Source organism: Lissotriton vulgaris, chromosome 1_1, assembly GCF_964263255.1.
Source record: "Lissotriton vulgaris chromosome 1_1, aLisVul1.2, whole genome shotgun sequence".
NCBI classification, from domain to species: domain Eukaryota; kingdom Metazoa; phylum Chordata; class Amphibia; order Caudata; family Salamandridae; genus Lissotriton; species Lissotriton vulgaris.
The window spans coordinates 1,347,598,075-1,347,616,987 of record NC_141685.1 but is presented as its reverse complement, the minus strand read 5'-3'; positions in this window follow the sequence as shown (position 1 = coordinate 1,347,616,987).

Below are 18,913 nucleotides of genomic sequence, written 5' to 3'. Positions count from 1 at the left end.
TTACAAATAAATTATTTATGGTAGTAAGTACACAGTTAAGAGCTGAACATGAGACGCAATGCCTCCAGGGGTGCAAGTCATAACAGCAGCTCTTGTGAAGAGACAATCGCATAGTGGGCGGAGACTTTTATGTCAGTCATGTGCAAGTTATATACAGTGTATTACATACTTCGCAGGTGAATCCTCTGAGTGGGAGGCGCCAGTGGCCACAGTACTGTGTATTTATCCCATCCTTAAGCCCAATATCTTTAGTGCCGGACAATCTTACCTCCTATCCTATAAATTACGGTACAGAATCATAAATGTAAATCCGTATATGTAAAGCGCAAACTACTCACCCTTACAGGTCTCAAGGCACTGGGGGTCGTCGTGGAAATTAAGAGAGCTATTGCCCAGAGTTAGATGGTGCTGAGCTGCTTCCGGGGATCGAACTGCAAACCCTGTGCTCCGAAGTCAGCTGCCCTGGTCGCTGCACCACACCTCTCCACCTATCTCTCCACCAACATTCTCCAACAATCATAAAACAGAATGCATCCAGCCCTGCCCTATCATAACATATCATATTATATCATACTAGACCATAACGTCTCACATCATACCATATCATTTAAAATCACACATTTTGCATCGCCCCTCCTAGCAGAAAAAAATAGTGGGACACTGTTAGGAGGGGGACGGAGCTTGATGCCCAAGAAGCATGAAACCAGTATCAGCTGACCAGTTTAATTAGGAGGCTCGGTGAATGGCTCCCATATTGTGTCAAAGACAGGCTTCTGATCCTTGACCTTATATATTATGAATTCTTGGCAAGGTATGATAGCCATTCCGAAATGCTAAGAACTGCTGGTGTCCACCATGCTGTAATATGCACACTTTAGCCATGGTCAGGGCCATTGCTAGCCATAGTTGGGAATAATGTGGCTAATGTGCTGCATAGCTTAATACATATAAGGTCCCAAAGGCGAAACCGATTGCATTGCACATGCTTGTTCAAGTAGGCTGCTGTTCTGCCTGATTAAGTTCATCTGGGCTGGTAAACAGCTGTGCTCAAGCTGGAGCAAGTGGATCCTTCCTTTTGAGCAGGGCGGCGACTCACTGCACCAAGTTTTCGCCTGTATTATTGGTACGCAAAAATGCACTCAATGCTTTTTTGGTACTCTTTTTCTACAGCACCCCTCGATGGAGACCGACACTGCCAGCCCATCCCCACTCAACGCGGCTCATTGTCTGTCTGCACATGACCCAAGTCTGAGCTGTACACTGTGAGATGCACAATCCAGGCCGGGGAGAGACTAAAACGTCATGTTAACCTTGATCAAGTGTAAACTCCTGGGATGCCTCTGGTAAAGAACCCCATGTAACCCTTCTTGAATTATTAGACAACTACATGACTTAGACTTCATTTCCTTAGCGATATGTACTCAAAATATCTCTAGACACTATTCAAGAAGCCCACACTCCTAGACCCTTTTTTGTATTTCAGAGTCCACAAATCTATCAAAGTCACCAAAACCTTCTTTTCCTCCCACCAACCCCCCCCCTCCTCTCCCACCACCTGTGCTTACAGCACTAACCACAATGATTGAATCCTTGTCTTCCAAAAAACTGTGTCCGGGATGTACTCCATTATGCACCTGGAGGCACACGTGCGCTGCCCTGGGGCCAGGGAGAAATGGAATATCGATTTGGAGACACCCTTGATAGATAAACAGTGGAAATACTGTTGTGTGCAAACCCTTACTGCCGATTGCGATGGATTCATGTCAAATGTTTGCACAGAACACACCACACACCAGCAGCATTCTCCAAGGTGGGCTTGGGATACAACTCCAGTTCTGCTAGATGCAGAGACCCTGAGGTACACCTGTATGCTGCCCTAATGAGGGCTCCTCTACTACACCGCTCCTAGGGCTGAGCTATGTGGAGGATTTCCCAACCATAGTGAATAGACGGGTTGCCTTGGCTGTGTTACTGGCCAGAAGAAGAGTGGTGATTCATGGGGGATGAGGCCCCTCCCCCACACAAGCTGCAGAACTGGCTGAAAGATGTTGCTAATTGTAGCGAACAGATGGATACATCTTCGGATTTCAGGCTACCCCTATCTCGACCCAAAGACATTTCGGGCCTGATTCAGGTGTACCTCCTGCAAAGCTGTGAGGCAGAGGTGACAAATGGGATGGAGCCAACCGTCACATTGCCCCAGGATCTTCTTTATGACACAGGGTCTTTCATCCTGTTTGCTGTGTGCGAGGTGGGGCCCTCACTCTGTTTATTGCTGCTATTGCCAGCCATAATAAAATAGTTCTGATGAGGATGGCCAAGAGCTTGCTGGAACTCGCGGCTATTTGGCACTCATCCGTTTCTGTGTGCTTTCTGGAATGTTTCCTGGTTGTTACTTCACATTTCTCTCTGCTGTGGGTGGGTGGATGGCATTCTGTTTCTAATCTGCAAATTTCAATAATTAAGCATATAAATAAACTACAATTAGAGACCTGCAGCCTGTTCAATCCAGACCCAAGGAAATCAGCAACACTCCTGCAAAGTTACTTTATTTGACGCTGTTGTGTTTGAGTTCTACTCATAAGGGGGTCTATTGCGGAACGCTAGTGAGGTGAGCTTGTAGGAGCATTTGTGAGAGATGGCACTTGATGGTTGGGAGTGGTCAGGACGATTGTGTTGTTTGCTGTCTCCTTTTGCCTCCTGTCTCGGATTAAACTCTTTTTATGACTTACCTTTCTGGATTTTGGAATTGCATCCCTGGCTACAAGCTACTGATCGGCATCCGCGTTTCGAGTGCCTTTGAATCCAGTTTGAAGTCTGGATGACACTTGGATTTCATGGAAATATGGCCATTTGCTTTGACTGGGTATGAGAGATAGCGATGACATGTTGAGTTGGTACAGGTTAGTAACGTGGCAGGATTGGGGGTTAAGTCTCACTTGCTTCAAAGGTGTGCTTTTAAAGGCACCATCATGTCTGCGGGCGGCCATGTTGGATTTGTCTGCAACATAGTTCGCAGTGATACGCACACTTTTTGGTGTGATTCCAACGTGCATCATCATGTTTATGGTGGCCATGTTAGTTTGGTTTGCCACAATTCACTGTGATACGTTCACCATTGGCTATCGTATGTCAGGGTTCAATCATAATTTGAGCTGCGACAAACTGCACTCCAGAAAAATAATTATTGTTTTTCAAGTGTGTTGCATCACATCTTGCAACCATTTTGGATTGGTCTGCAATGGTGATGCGCACAACATAAAAACTACTATTTGTCTTATTCTGCAATTTACTGTCAAGAGGATGTAGTCTAACGGCTAGAGCGGTCGACCTTGAAGCTGAAGAACTGGGCTCAAGTCTCGGCAAGGGACGCTCAATATCCTGTGATTCTGGGCAGATAACTTAATCTCCCTGTGCGAAAACAAAATGAATGTGTCCATCTGTAATGCAAATGGTGCTCATGTAAAGCGCTCTGATACCTTCGGGTCAAGTTTGCGCTATATAAAACTCAGAAGAAAAAAAATTCTACAGTGTGTCAATGCTGCTGATGCATTTATTTATTTATTGCATTTGTATATGGCGCGACAGCTACCCTGAGGGTTTCCCGGCGCCCTGGATCAATGTTGCTGAAAGGAGACAGGGGACAGTTGTTAATTGAACAGCCATGATTTCACTCCCTTGCGAAAGTGTAAATAACATGGTTCTAGCCGTAATTGGAGGGGTAGTGAATTCCATAGTGTCGGGCCAAAAAGGAGAAAGAGCGACCTCCTAGTCGAGCCCTTTTTATCTTGGGCACAATGAATTTTGCTTGATTCATTGAGCGCAGGTTACGCGCAGGTAGGTATTTCTGGACCATTTTACATAGGTACTCCGGGGCAGTTCCTAAGCTAATTCTGTGCATATAGCACAGTGCCTTGAATTTTACTCTGCTGGACACTCTCAACCAGTGTAGATTTCTAAGATGGTCTGTCATCCTCGTATGTCCTGGGAGATTGAGGAGCATTCTGGCCGCGGAATTTTGTACTACTCGTAGCTGGTTCAGAGTTCTATTCATAGCTCCTAAAAATAGTACATTACCGTAATCTAATCTAGACGTAATCAATGCCTGTATAACAGTCCTCTGGGCCCCCTCTGGCAATTGCCACAATATTTTTCTCAGCCATTTAAGGATGAGAAAACATGTGGAGGTCGTTTTGGCTGTATGTGTCTGCATGGACAGTTTGTCATCAATTATAATCCCTAGATTACGTGCGGATTGAACTGCGATAGGGGTGGCGCCCATTTCCTCGGGCCAGTGTGTTGGGCCCCAGAGATTCTTTTGATTGCCAAAAATTAACAGCTCCGTTTTTTTCCCATTCAGTTTTAGTTTTTTAGAATGGAGCCAATTGGCCATTTTAAGTAGTCCTGATCGAAGGGGAGAGATGTCCGATTTTTCTGAAGATGTGAGGGAGAACACAAGTTGTGTGTCGTCAGCATATGAATAGATGGTAAGATCCATCTCTTCTGCTATTTTAGCTAGGGGCGTGACATACACATTGAAAAGGAGGGGGTTCAATATAGAGCCCTGGGGTACTCCATAGGGGGACGTATGTACTTCAGACCGGTTGCCTTTGGAGAAGACCTGATAAGTGCGGTGCAGGAGAAATTGCTCCAACCATTTTAATGCTTTCCCTCTAATACCAATGTCTTCTAGGCACTTGATGAGGGTGGTATGGCATATGGTGTCGAATGCGGCACTCAAATCCAGAAGGATGAGTGCCGCCGTGCCTCCCTTGTCCAGTTCTTGTCGAATGACCTCAGTAACCCCAAGTAGGGTGGATTCCGTAGAATGACCTTTTCTAAAGCCTGATTGTGAGTAGTGAAGCAGATTATTGTTATTGATAAAGTCTGATAACTGCTTGTTGACGTGTTTTTCTAAATTTTTTGACATAATCGGTAGTAAAGATACCGGGCGAAAATTAGAGAACATTTCGGGGTCGCTATTGGCCTTTTTCAGCAAAGGGACTACCATTGCGTGTTTCCAGTCATTTGGTAGTATAGCTTCCTCTAGGGAGGCGTTTACTAATGCTCTAAGTACCTCCAGGGTAGGACTGTATAATTGTTTAAAAACATGTGCAGGTAGAGGTTCTAGGGGTGAACCTGATTTTATGCTAGTCAAGGTAGCTCTAAAGGTCAGAGCGTCTATTGGTTGCTACGTTCTAATTTCTTGGTTCCTCGGGAGCTCGGATTCATCTTTTTTGAGAGGAGTAGGGGAGCTGATATTGATATCATCGTTATTGGGTGTAAAATTTGTGTATATTATAGCTATTTTTTCGTAAAAGAAATTAGCAATGTTATTGCATTGGGTAGATGATAATACAGGGGGTTCAGGTAGAGTTGCTGCTCCAGCTAAATTTCTAAGTACCTTAAAGAGAGTCCCTGAATTATTCTGCGCTTCTAAAATCGTATTCTTGGTAAAGTTTCCCCTGGCGATTTTACATGATAGGTGATAAGTATTGAGCGCTAGCTTATACTTTTGTTTATTATCATGATTATAATTTTTTCTCCATTGTCTTTCTAACTTCTTACATCGGCTTTTTTCCTCTTTTAGCTTATCTGAGAACCAGGGAGCTGGAGGGTTACATGATTTTTGTTTACTTAGGGTCGGGGGAACGACCGTCAGAGCAGCATCTGCTATCCAGCTATTAATTCTGTAATGGTCCTCGGTTGTAATTTTATCTATTTCAAAGCCCGGGTTGGATCTAGTTAGTTGCTCATCTAGATCTTTTATCTGAAGCTTTTTCCATTTTCTAAGCCACACTTCTGATTTTTTAATATTTTTGTGAGGGGGAGCCCATATAGTAAATTTACTAAGAAAGTGGTCCGACCACACAATGGGTAGTGTTGATTCCCATTTAATGCGATCGAAATTTGCAAATATGGGGTCCAGTAGGTGACCGGCCTGATGGGAGGGAGCAGAGATCCACAGGTGTATGTTTAAAGCCTCTAGATCTGAAAGAAAGTTGACTATCATTGGGCAATTCCGATCTTCTAAATGTTGGTTTAGGTCGCCTAAGATGGTGAACATGGAAGCCTCCAGTAAGAGAGGTGCTAAAAGATCAGGTAGAGCAGCCGTCCATTCTCCTGCCGCCCCAGGGGGGCGATAAATCAGGAGTCCTGTAAGTGTTATTTGTGGAGTTAGTGTGAGCTTCAAAGGTCCTGCTTCGCAATTACCTAATTTCGCATCAGTCCATTTGCATTGATAGATATTTTTTAAAAATTACACAGATGCCTCCTCCTCCTTGGTTCTCCCGATCTTTCCTAACTATAGAATAGTTAGGGGGGAGGGCTCGGGCTATGTCAGGGCCAGAACTGTCTGATAACCAAGTTTCTGTGAGGAGTAGCGCATCTGGCTTCTGATCAATTAAAAGATTAAAAATCTCCTCTTGGTGTTTTGGGAGTGATCTACAATTGGTACTCAAAAAGAAGAATTGACTATTTTGCTTATCAAGTTTGTTTCGGCTAGAGAGTTTACTATCTGCTGATACCCCAGTGATTTCGAGTGTGGCGTGAGAGAAGGAGAAGTTAAAGTGTTGATAACAGCTCATGGGAGAATCTGGGTTCACTGTTCTACATTTGTCGTCGCGTCTCGTCTTAAGAGCTAGCAGCGTATCTCTCGAATAAGTGGGAGCTGTGGGGTTTTGGACAGGGGGGTGGCCCTTGGTCCCGTCTGGGCGCGGACGGGCGCAGACGGGCTTGCCTTCGGCGCGTCGCCGGCGCGCCCGCTGCGCTCGTCCGCTGCGCGACAGCCCCATGCCTGTTTAAATAGTGTCTCTGCAGGTAGTTCCCGCCCCCGACCTCTGCCCCGTGACTCAAGCCTAGTCCCGCCTCTGCTCCCTCCACGTCAAGCGGGAGAACCCGTGGTGGAACGGGGAGCCGGCGGACTGGACGGTGGGTGTTAAAGAGGTGAGGTCCGACACTTTAAAAACATTAGTGACAGATTACAATAAATATGAGCAGCATTTTGTGTTTTAAAAATGCAATTTAAAATGATGGCAGTTTAAAAGTGCTAATGCCTCCTTCAAGGTTTCCGTGCAAGATCAGGTGTGCAAACAAGCAGATAATCGTCAGTCAAAACCCGCCGCCTCGCACCCTTACCAACATGACACATTGACAGATTGACAGATGTATCACCTGTTTCGGAGTTGTGGCACGAAATTCATTTTTAATTTGTATTCAGTACTCTTTTTCTCACCTAAGACAATACATAATAATAATAACATGCAGAGCATTACGCCACATACTCCATTTTTGCAACTCCCTGGCGAGCTATCTATTAGATAGAAGGAATGGTTCAGGACATTCAGTGCTTATCTGGGCCTCATGAATGGTTTGAATTTTATTCCCGAGAGGAAGAGGTGGATTTTAGAGCATTCTTTGGGATTGGAGAAGCAAAACATTTTTTAACATTTACCCAAAATAGTGCTGGATGAAAAATAAGAAGAATTGGATGAGTATGAAGAAGCTCTTAAACGTCTAAAAACTAATTTTGATAAACCACCTAACCTTATTGTTAGAAGACATTTTTTTTCCAGGGAACAATCTGGTTCTGAATCAGTTGATATGTATGTGGCATTGTTACGTGTATTAGCAGAAAAGAGTAAATTTGGTAATTTCGCTGATCAGTTGATCGGAGATCAATTAGTCACCAAATGTTTCAATAAAATGATCCAAGAACGTCTGTTAACATATAAGGATCCTTCCCTTGATTAACTATTGACATAGCCAACAGCATTCAGGATTTTAAGGAACTAAGCGAATCTTCACCAGAGACCCTTGCTATTGCTATTGTCAAAAACATGAAACCTCTTTTATCCAATATGGGTTTGCAACAAATGAATAGAGTGACATCTGATTATTTGTGGTTTAGATGTGGGGCGAAATTGCATGTAGCATCTTTCAAGCAATGCCCAGCATTAACCGCATGCGCCATAGGGTGTTTTCCCGCTGCGCGCTGAAATTTCAAAATCGCGGCTTTCGTGACAAAGCCAGCTCGTCATGCGCGCAGCGCAGGTAACACCAATGACGAGCTGGCTTTGTCATCCGCATCGAAGGGGTTAAGGAAAGAGTGTAATACATGTGGTGTTTTGGGCCATTTTGCAAGGGTTTGTAGAAACATGAAAGATGGCTATTTTTTTTAATGGATGCTGTGTCAAAATGGTTGGAAGTTAGATTTGTACGGAAAACACAAACTAAGAATGTTATCACTTTTCTAACTGAATGTTTTGCCAGAGAAGGTTTCCCTTCTGAACTAATTTTGGACAATGGTGTGCAGTTTGTTTCCAAAGACATGATGGTTGGTGCTGGTATTAATCACAAGCAGCGTAGTTTGTATCACCTGCAGGCTAATGGAGTTGTTGAGAAGACGTCTATAGTAATTGTCAAGTGAGCTCGAGGAGTGTCTTGGAGAGGTGTGAATGTTGAAAATTAACTGCTGCACTGCTGGCGGTCTGACCGCCATATTACAAGGCATGCCGTTAAATAGACGAAGGACAGCTGTGGTTCCGCTGCCACCACCAGGAAATCCCGACCGTAGTGGTATAGGCCAATGGGTCTGTTGGATTGTAGGCCACCAGTGTTATCACCAGCCCAATTATAAGGTGGCTTACAGCCGGTGTGAATGTGGCAGTCCAACCACCACATCTGAGCAGCCGGAAAGGGAAGGATATACGGCCAAAACTCACTGTACTCACTGTGCTCACTGTGCTCACCTCCACACTCCCTATGCCGCCATGGAGTTGATCGTCCGCGTCCCGCCCCTTGAACCTGCAGGATGATGACCAAAACTGACACTTTGGCAGATGCAACTGACAGTAAGTTATACTCTTACCTGTTTCAATAGACTCCTCACCATATTGATGCCCTGGCATGGACCTGGCAAGGGGGTTGGGGTCCCTGGGCCAAACATATTTTGTGGGACCCTGTTCGGAATTGTTTTTTTAATAACATTTTTGTTTATTTTTTGTTTCTTTTGTTATTTTTTCTTTAGCAGGAATGTAGGAAGGAGAAAAAACAAGAAGAAAGAAGAAAGAGAAAAAGGAAAAAGTACAGGCGACAAGCCACCAAATAACCCCACACAGGGGGTGCTGGAGAACGCTCCCACAAAAGAGGCAAGGGGAGACAGCATATATGAACGTTAAATGCAGGTTTAAGAGTCACTGTTCGCCAGATGCAGCAGAAGAATTGGGCTCAAACCCCTTCGCGAATGGTCCATACGCTTGCCATGAAAGGTGACAACCCCAACCGGGGGATACAGCTGCATAAGAAGTCAACATTGACCGTCTCCATAGGCTAAGTAGTGTCGCAACAAGAAGAACCAACAACCACATCCACAACCCCCCCCCCCACTCCCCCCTTCCCCCCTCCCTCCTCCCCCCTCCCCCTTCCCCGGTGGTGGTGACTATGCACTCATTCATAGCAGACTTTCACACAGATCAGGTGGTTAGATTTGGAAGAGGTGAAGAGCACGGAGTGCAGAGGGACAAACCGCAGACGGGAGACCTCGAGACAAAAATCAGACCAGAGAACCCGAGCGGAACAAGAAATTTTTAAAGTTACCCAAAAATATATCTGACATTCTCTCCATGCTCAGCAGTCGCCACAGCCTCGCGTGCCATAGAGAAATAGCCGGGGCAGTCGGTTTCTTCCAGGCTGCCGCTAGGGTTAACTTGGCTGCTCCCAAGCACAGCCATATAATACGTTTGTCGGCCCTAGTCTGGTGTTCCAACATCGGATCCCGAAGCCCCAACAGGACATAATCCATCGACTCCGGAATCGGATAGCCCACTACATCCTTGATGTGGGATAAAATCTCAGACCAGAACGGCCGGATGGTAGGGCAATCCCACCAGATATGGCGGAAGTCTCCCAGCATACCGCAACCCCTCCAGCACCTGTCCGAGGTGGTTGGGAATATCCGATGCAACTTGGATGGGTAGAGGTACCAGTCGAACATAAGCTTCAAGTGAGCTTCTCTAAGGTCTATCGAGTGATTATGCGCCGCCACGTCCCTCCAGAGGCTCTTCCACTCGCAGTCAGAGATGTCCCTACCTAGGAGGGCCTCCCAATGTTCCATGTAGCGAGGACGGGGGGATACCACTGTGTCTAACAGCAACCCATATAGGAAGGAGATCGTCCCCTTCATAGTAGACGTGCGAAGGATAAAGGCCTCAAACTTCGACAATGGTCTTTTGGCGGCGTCCACCACTCCCGCCGATGTTGCCCAATGCAGGAGCTGAATGTGCCGTGCAGCTCCCCCGGCAGAAGGCAGCCCGAGATTGCAGAGCACCAGAAGCTCAGGCCGCTGTGGCTCCTCTCCATTGCGTCCTCACCGCCACCTCAAAGCAGGGAGCCCGGGCCCCGCAGCCACCACAGGCCCGGGATCCCTAGGCCCCGGATCGCCGAAACCGCAACTCCCTCCTATGCCCCCACTGGCCGGCTGGTGTCTCTCACCCCACCCGCGCTGCTCAGAGGGCCACAACAGAACCCTGTCAGGTGAGGCAGTCCGACCGGGCGGCCCGCTCGGGATGGCAGACAGAGGCGGTGCGGGAGCAACACCGCGGCCGCCGCGCTCGCTGGTTCCAGCCAGCCCATCCTACCGGCGCTTGTCCTCCTGCTATCGTGGGGACCCCAAGGTAGCCGCACCCCCCCGGAGACGTGCGCTGGCTCAAGCAAGCGGCGGGACGGGAGCCGCGAGTCCCAAGTCCGTCGCAGCCCTCCGTTGGTGTCTTTCCCGTGTTGCCGCGGAGCAAGAGGTCCGGCCCCTCCTCCACGCAAGGCCGATGCTCACAGGGCCGCAATCTGCCGCCGCCCCACCGACCGCTCCAGGCGACCTCCGGCTCCGCTGGCAGCACCGGACCCTACCCCTCTGCACCAGGGTCCACCGCTGGCTTCTGGAAGTCGGTCAGCACGCCGCAAGATATGCAATACAATGCTAAGCTGGGTTCGGCGCCGGAGGGACTCGAAAGAGCGTCTCACTCCGTCGCCATCTTGGCCACGCCCCCCTCGGAATTGTTTTTAATGTAAACCCAAATACTACTCTAGGATGCCCTCTTTGGTCAGGTCACTGACTTTGCATAGGCACACTCTACACAAATAGACGTGTTTACATCTCATAATCAGTTGATAGTTAGGTGTGCATTAAGTTGTGTCACACAACAGTACCTCCTCATTAATATCACACTTATCAACCGCAGTGACATCTTCACATTGCACAAATCGCAGGACCTGTTGTGAGATCAAAGATATATCTGTATGCATGTGTCGGTTTCGTATGCATATGTCATGAAACCGAAACACACCTTCTCTGCTACAACTCCGCCACATCAAACATGTCAGTAAATGGGATTACAAATATCCAGTGTGAGAAGCGTTCAAAGGGCACAATGTAAACACTCTCTGCAGAATAGGTAAGCCTTTACCAAAGGGAACCCTGAAAGGCTGGAGCCCTGGGCCACAATCCTTTTTGCAAATGCCTTAAAAGCTCTATGTGCATGGGACCTGTGGAAGGAAGTACATCAGGGAAAATCAATAGCATAACCAAGTGCCATGCACATGTATGTAATGTGTAAGGCAACACCATGAAAGCAAACAAAGCACTAACAGTATTTGTCGCACAATTAGCTGGATGTAAGGTACATACAGGAAAATGGACTTATTCTCATACAAATGTCCACTAAGGTATAACAATATAACACCCTCCATGTGTGAATAAACAATATCTAACTTGAATATATCACACATATCCAACCTACATTATAGGGAGAAGTGCAACCAATGCATGGTTAACCACAATTGGATTTTATCCCACATAGACATCCATTTAACATTTCCCTTTTCCTGCTTTACTCCAGAACTGGATCCAAGGTCAGATCATGCTAACCACTTCAACTGGATAAGCAATCAGGGATAAAACAAACACAACTGTAGTCACACATCACTACCTAGCCAATGATATTAATTAATTAGAAAACTAATGGCAGGACTAATGTCTTCCAAACTATGAAGAATTATAATGAATGGATAAAAAACATCAGGTAAAACAAAGGCCAATGGCCAGTCCATTCCAGGAGTCTGTGCCACAGCACGTGCCCTTACTGACACTGCCAGAGAACCTCTTCACAATGGGGCATCCATTTAGCATGGCAGGCAACTCGAAGATGGTACTTGGGTGGAGGTGGTCGCTTTAGGGAGGGGTGGCTTTGGTTTTGGAAGGGGTCTTTTTTGTCTTCTTAGGGCTATGGCAGGGTTTGTGGGGTAGGAATCGGGTTTTTCAGGGGTGGATTGGGATGTGGAAGGGATGGGTTTGGATTTGGGAGGTGTTTTCTTGGCTTTCTTAGGGGTATGGCTGGGTTTTGTGGGGTGGGGATCTTGTTTTCTGGGGTGGATTGGATGTTGAAGGGATAGGTTGGGGTTTGGGAGGGATTTTTTGTACTTTGGGGGGTCAGAAGTCACTTTCTCAGGGAGAGGATGTTCATGAGGGTGTTGGGTTTGCGAGGTAGAGATAGTGGAAGTGAGAGGTGTGTGTTGTATTTACTACATGTTCTGTAGGTATCTGTTGTGTGAGGTACTGTGAGCATTTGTGTTTTTTTGGTGTGTGTGATGTGGATGTGCTAGGTGTTGTGGAGCGATTTGTGGGTGTTGGTATGGTGTCTGGGGGTATATTGGGGGTGGTGAGGGGGTGAGTGCCTGGTGAGTAATTGAATGCTGTCTTTTTTATGCGGTTTTTGTCTGTGTGTGGTGCTTGGGTCTGATAAAGTGTGTGCATGCAGATGTGTGTGTGTGTGTGCTTGTGACAGGTATGGGAATAGGGAATTTGGTTGGGGAAGGGGCAGGAGGTGAGGTGGAATGTTGAGATGGGTCGAAGGTTGCCGTGAGCGGGGAGGCCAGAGCATGTAAAGACCTTTGTAAGCCAGACATAGCACTGTGGATTCCTTCCAGGTAGGCCACCAAATGTGTCAGCTGGGTGCCTTGCACCTGGATGGCATTCAGGAGTGCATTCTGACCCACAAGATCCTCCTCAGGAGGTCAACAGCTTCCTTACTCAGGGCAGCGGGGTAACAAGGGAAGGGGCTGAGGTGCCTGCAGTGAAGGAAATGGCTCCCCTCTTAGTGGAGCTGGTCCGGCCAACTGTTTGCGGAACAACAGGGAGTGTGGCGATGGACTGGGGGTGCCAGACAAGGATGGAGGTGGAACCAATCCTTTGAAGTCCACCACCACTCTGGAGTGTTCACCAGAGGATTACTCAGATGATGATGAACTTGAGCTTGTGTCTTCCATGACACTCCTTATACCTTCCTGGTCCCTGTGTCCCCTCGTGTCTGTGCTGTCACGTCTGGAACCACTGTGACCAGCTGTGTCTCCAATGACGTTAGCCCCTTCTCCTTCGATTGCCCTGGATGCATGTGAAATGACATATAAAATGGTTTATTGCAGCTGTGTTTCCACACCTGACCATCACATATCAACAGAAAACATTTATTAAGTGCACATATAACACCAGCTTCATGCTTCACTGCTTCAAAATTAGCATGAGCACATGCATGAATGCTACATAACCTGCAAACAGTTGTTTCCACTTATGTCATAACCCCAAACAGCACCAAATGCATTGTTGGACTTGTCTGCCCATACTAGGATAGTTGATCACCTTGCATACTTTGGCACTTGTAGAAAACAATAGTAAAATTATGTTACCAAATAGGATTGATACAAGCTTTTACATTTACACATTGTTCACACAAGGCCCAGATTACAAGCTGTCATTTTCATCATAATACATCATGATGTCATGAAGGTCAAGTTAAAGACCAATGTACCATCAATATGTGCTGTGGCACAAATCATGTCACATGCAAATGCTCATTGCACACTGATGACACTTTTGAGTTCAAACTGCATCATATATCTACTACCTGAAAAGTCTAATGACAGCTGTACTGAAGTAGTTTAGCTATGTATCACACCTAGCATAGAAATGTTGCCTTGAAACATTGAGGGCCAAAGTTTTGGGAGAAAGAGACTTAAAAATCACACAGCACAAGACTTCATATAGCCATTTGAACATCCCCAATCCCGCTTGATACAGGTGATTTACAGGCTAATACACATTTGAAGGTTGTTGGGTCTCGGTGACTATCAATGACATGAAGAGTTGGGAGCACTATAGTCCTAATGTGAAGGCACATCACAGCACCATTTGGAATAGCAAACACAAATTGCCTTGTAAGACTAAGTGTAAACACTCAATAAGGTCTCTACATTTCTACATCTCACTCTATGATGCATGCCATCAGTCAGTGAATAAATGTTCAAGCACCGTTGCAGATGAAGCAACAACAGGTAAATGTACACTGGGCAACATGTAGCCACTAATGCAGATGGCACCAGTGGTGTTTGCACGCTCATGTCATGGTTGAATCACAACTAACCAATGTGAAGTGTTGACCAGTCACTGCATGAAGAGTGCACTGTATGTCATGTCACATGTAATAGGGCCACCATCACGAGAGACAGTGGTGGGGAAACATCACTTTTTACATAAGGAAGACAAACAACCTGTTTGGTACAACTGTCACTCACATCAAACAACCAGAGCAGATTTTGTGTATCTGCTCAAGACAGTAAGTTGGTAGTGAACTGGACTTAGCTGTTTCCCTGGTCATAAAGGCAATAGGCACAGCACATCAGCATGCACCCACTACCAGACCTACACAATCAGTAACTCTGCTTGTGTGACGCACATGGGCCACCCATAATAATGATGGGGAAATGCCTGCTTGTAACACACAAAGTTGTCAGCGTAACATGTATGACTCTGGCCAGGACACACCCCCTGGTCACTGCTGTTGAACCCTCTACTGCCCATCAAGCCCCGGGTAGGTCACAACCAGTATGCGGGCCATTAGGGGGGGTCAGGGTCCGGTGCGCACACGGTCTGAGTTGGGAGGACAGTCCCAGCTGGACCACCAGGATCTTCCTGGTCCACCGCCTCAGGATCTCCTATCTTGTATGACAATGAACTCTGCGATGGTGAAAGACCCCAGGGTCTGCACTTTCCGGGCCAAGGCTTTACAAATGGATTACTTCTGATGGCCATTGGCCTGTATGGTTGCAATAGATGAATACACATATTATAACTGCAAGTCTTCGGATATCTTTTCGGTTGACACATATGCTGTATACACCTAGCACACGCATTAATCAATAGTTAACACTTATGTAGTTATCTGCTGACTATCATCAACCCTGTGGTACAAAAAGGGGGTATATACCCAGACTAGTCACTGGGACCTGGGTTGTATATGGTACATTTACAGATGGTCCCAGTGTGGAACCATAGAAGGACATAAGAAGAAAATATTCGGATTTGAGAGCACAAGTTTAGAGAAGAAGTTGAGATTCAGTGTTAACCAATCACATAGAATCAAGACACAATATATGATTCACATTTAAATTTTAGTTCTGTACAATCAATCAACATTAATACAAAAAGGCGGGGAAAGAACGGAGCAGTGGAGTTAAACCGCAGAAATGTCGGTCACGTCGTTACGACGTCGTTACGACGTCGTTACGACATGACTGACATTTCTGCGGTTTCACTCCACTGCTCCGTACGTGAGCCCCGACCTTCCTAGGCGGCCACCGCGCTTCCAGCATTTACCGTTGGAATCAACCCTGTTCTTTCCCCAACGACCAGCCTTCGGCGGCGTTTGTCCTCGATGGTGGACTGCAATCATACCACTATAGCAAATATTGTTTTTATTTCCTCGCTTGGAGCTATGGCCCATTTGCACCATGAAGTATTTGAGCCGTGATGACTATTTAATCACGGTTCCATGCCCCCACCGTTTGTTGTCCTGATGAAGACCCCAGCCTAAGGTTTTCAGCTTTACCCTAGAACTACAGGGGTCGAAACGTCGACGATCTTCCACCTTTCCCACAACTAACCATATTGTGATAATGATCTGAGTGGTGATTTATAGAGGCTTTTTGTATTAATGTTGATTGACATTTATGTACACAGTGTGGCTGAACTCACGAGCCAACACACTTTGTATTTCTTGTTATAATTTGGGTCTTACTGACCAGTACCATTTCATTATTTTGTTCCCCAACCCACACCATTCCTTGCACCACCCCTCCCTTCTCCCACGGGGCATTTTCGTTTGTTGGTCAAATTCAAAATATTGAACCTGTACAGAACTAAAATTAAAATGTGAATCATATATTGTGTCTTGATTCTATGTGATTGGTTAACCCTGAATCTCAACTTCTCTTCTAAACTTGTGCCCTAAAATCTGAATATTTTCTATGGTTCCACACTCGGACCATCTGTAAATGTACCATATCATCAACCATGGTCATGGCCTACACTGACTAAGGCAGCCCAGTAAAACCATGTAGCCCAGAGTCATCCTGTATTTACTGTGATTTGAGATACTATGAAACACAACCATTGTGAGCTTCTGAAGGGTAAACTTCTTTTGCATGATTGTACTGACACCTTTACAGCCAGGCCCACTGACATGATGCATAAGGTCCACACAGGTTAGTACTATAGTATAGACTGCATCCTAAGACTTAGGTCACAAAGAAAGGGCAGGCATGTGTGTCATTGTGAGCAACTCTCTTGGGATGTGTAGACATATGGAGCACTTAATTGGATATCATACTACCTCTGATTGAGTTTGTGTGTTATCTACTGCCAGCACAGGACACACCTTTTGCCATATGTGGCACTGTTACAGGAATTACATTCAACATGCCATTGTGTGGCTTGTTAGATTAGTTGATTGCAACAAAGATGGTGATTTGCATATCAACAACTCTTCAGAAGTAACCAACTCTCTGCACTGGTAATGTGTCACCTGTGCAATTGACCTCTACAATGCAAGCATTACTTATGGAAAAGTGACACCAGGCCTGTGGGAGTAAGGGGCCTGTCAGAGCAAATGACACACATGGACAATGTGGGTAAATGGTAAGAAGTAGCAGGTCAGGGGTTACATCAGTATACATTCCAAATGTTGTCCAAGTGAAACTAATCAGGACTAGTGATGCCCATAGGAACTTCGAAGGATCTGCATGTCTACAGGGAGTTTACTCTGTGCATCCGTTGTATTGCCACAGTAACTCTGGCAGAAACTTGGCACAACTCATTGTCAAGCCTTGCTCTCTACAGGAATTGCATACTGATCCCACATGAACCTCACATTTCAAACACTTCAAAACATAAATGTACATCTTGTGGCCATCCAATAAGTGACCTTAAGGTAGTGTGACACTCTGAAGGGGTATGTGAGGTATCGTTAGCTTCCAAGAAACAGTCTGGAGAGCTCTGCTCTGGGCTTAGTGAATTGTTGGACTGTACACCTAAATAACATCATTCTTATCAGCTTCTTACAGTTAACCCTGGACGGAAAAAAATCCGCTCCACTCGCTGAGTTTGCGGATTTTTGGCAACTCGGCGATCTGCGTAGAACGCGGAGTTACCGAAAACTCTGTGCTCCGCAACGGAGCAGAGGGTTTTTTTGTTTGCGCTTTCAAAATGCGTTTTATCCTGCGCAGGTGCAACTTACCGGGATGCCTGCATTCTCCGGCGAGATTTCCTATCCGTTCGCGTGCGCCACGAGATTTGGTAGCCGGCTGCACTATCCCGCGAGGGTCTGAGATCGCGAACACGTCATTCGGACGCACCATTGGACTTCCTGCGGAAGTTTCGTGAAGATTGCGATGCCGAACATGCAGAATTTGCAAGCTGTAGAAGAATTTCTCTCGGGCAGCATAAAACCTTCTCGAAAATGATGATTTGGACAAAAAACACTCCTCAGATTGACATTTGGTTGTACTTTTTTTGTGCAAGGAGTTCTTTTTCTTTTTTTACTTATTTTTGTGAAGAGGAAGGAAGTGCCCCAGTGTCTCCAACTTTCTGTTCCTGTCCAGCAGTGCTTTGCCCATCTCCTGTTCACTTTTCATTTGGATTTGGGGCTGGAAGGATCCTTTTTTTGTCTGCTGCATCATATATCATTGAATTTGAGGACTTTTGGATTTGAGATTTCACAAGTAAGTTGGAAAATTGGTGTTGTTTGTATGATTGGGGCATTGCACCTACATTTATTTGTACTTTTTATTGTTTTTTTTCAATGTATTGTGCTGGGTGGCCTGTAGTTTCAGTAGGGGTCTTATTGTTTCTTTGAATGTCATTTTTCTTCTAGTTTTCTTTTATAAAGGAAACGTTGCAAAGTTCACTACATTTTCTCCAACATTTGCAACATTTACTTTCATTACTTTCTTCTTGATTGGCAATGTTCTTTTTGTGTACTTACTACTTACTACTCATTCCCTAGTCTCCCTCAGGTGACTGACTTGTATCATTTTATTTTTTTGCAAAGGCAACTGTCTACTACTGCTACCACTACCCACCATGGCAGCTTAGAAAACCAATGCTTCACCATGCAGCCATTGCTTCGGCTAAACATCAATCACAGGTAAGAGAAGAAGTGTGGGGGAATCAATAATGTATATCCTATGGAAATTAATTAATTCACACACCCACATCCTTCTGAGTACATACTACAAAGGGGCTTTAGTTGCAGAATGCATAGATGAGGAGGAGAGATTGACAGTAGTAGGACATGTACGGGTACTGCATCTATCTGTCTGTGTGTTACACTATTGGCAGATTGCAAAAACTGGCTGCGGCCCTGCAGCAAAAGGAGGAAACAAAAATAAATAAGATGACGTAAAAGAGTAACCCCCCCTCGAAAAGATGTGCATCATATCATATGTATTGGAAAACTATACATTATTTATTTCCCTAACAAATATAAACTATATGAAAAACCCACAACACCTGACTCACTCCTCTCCCTAA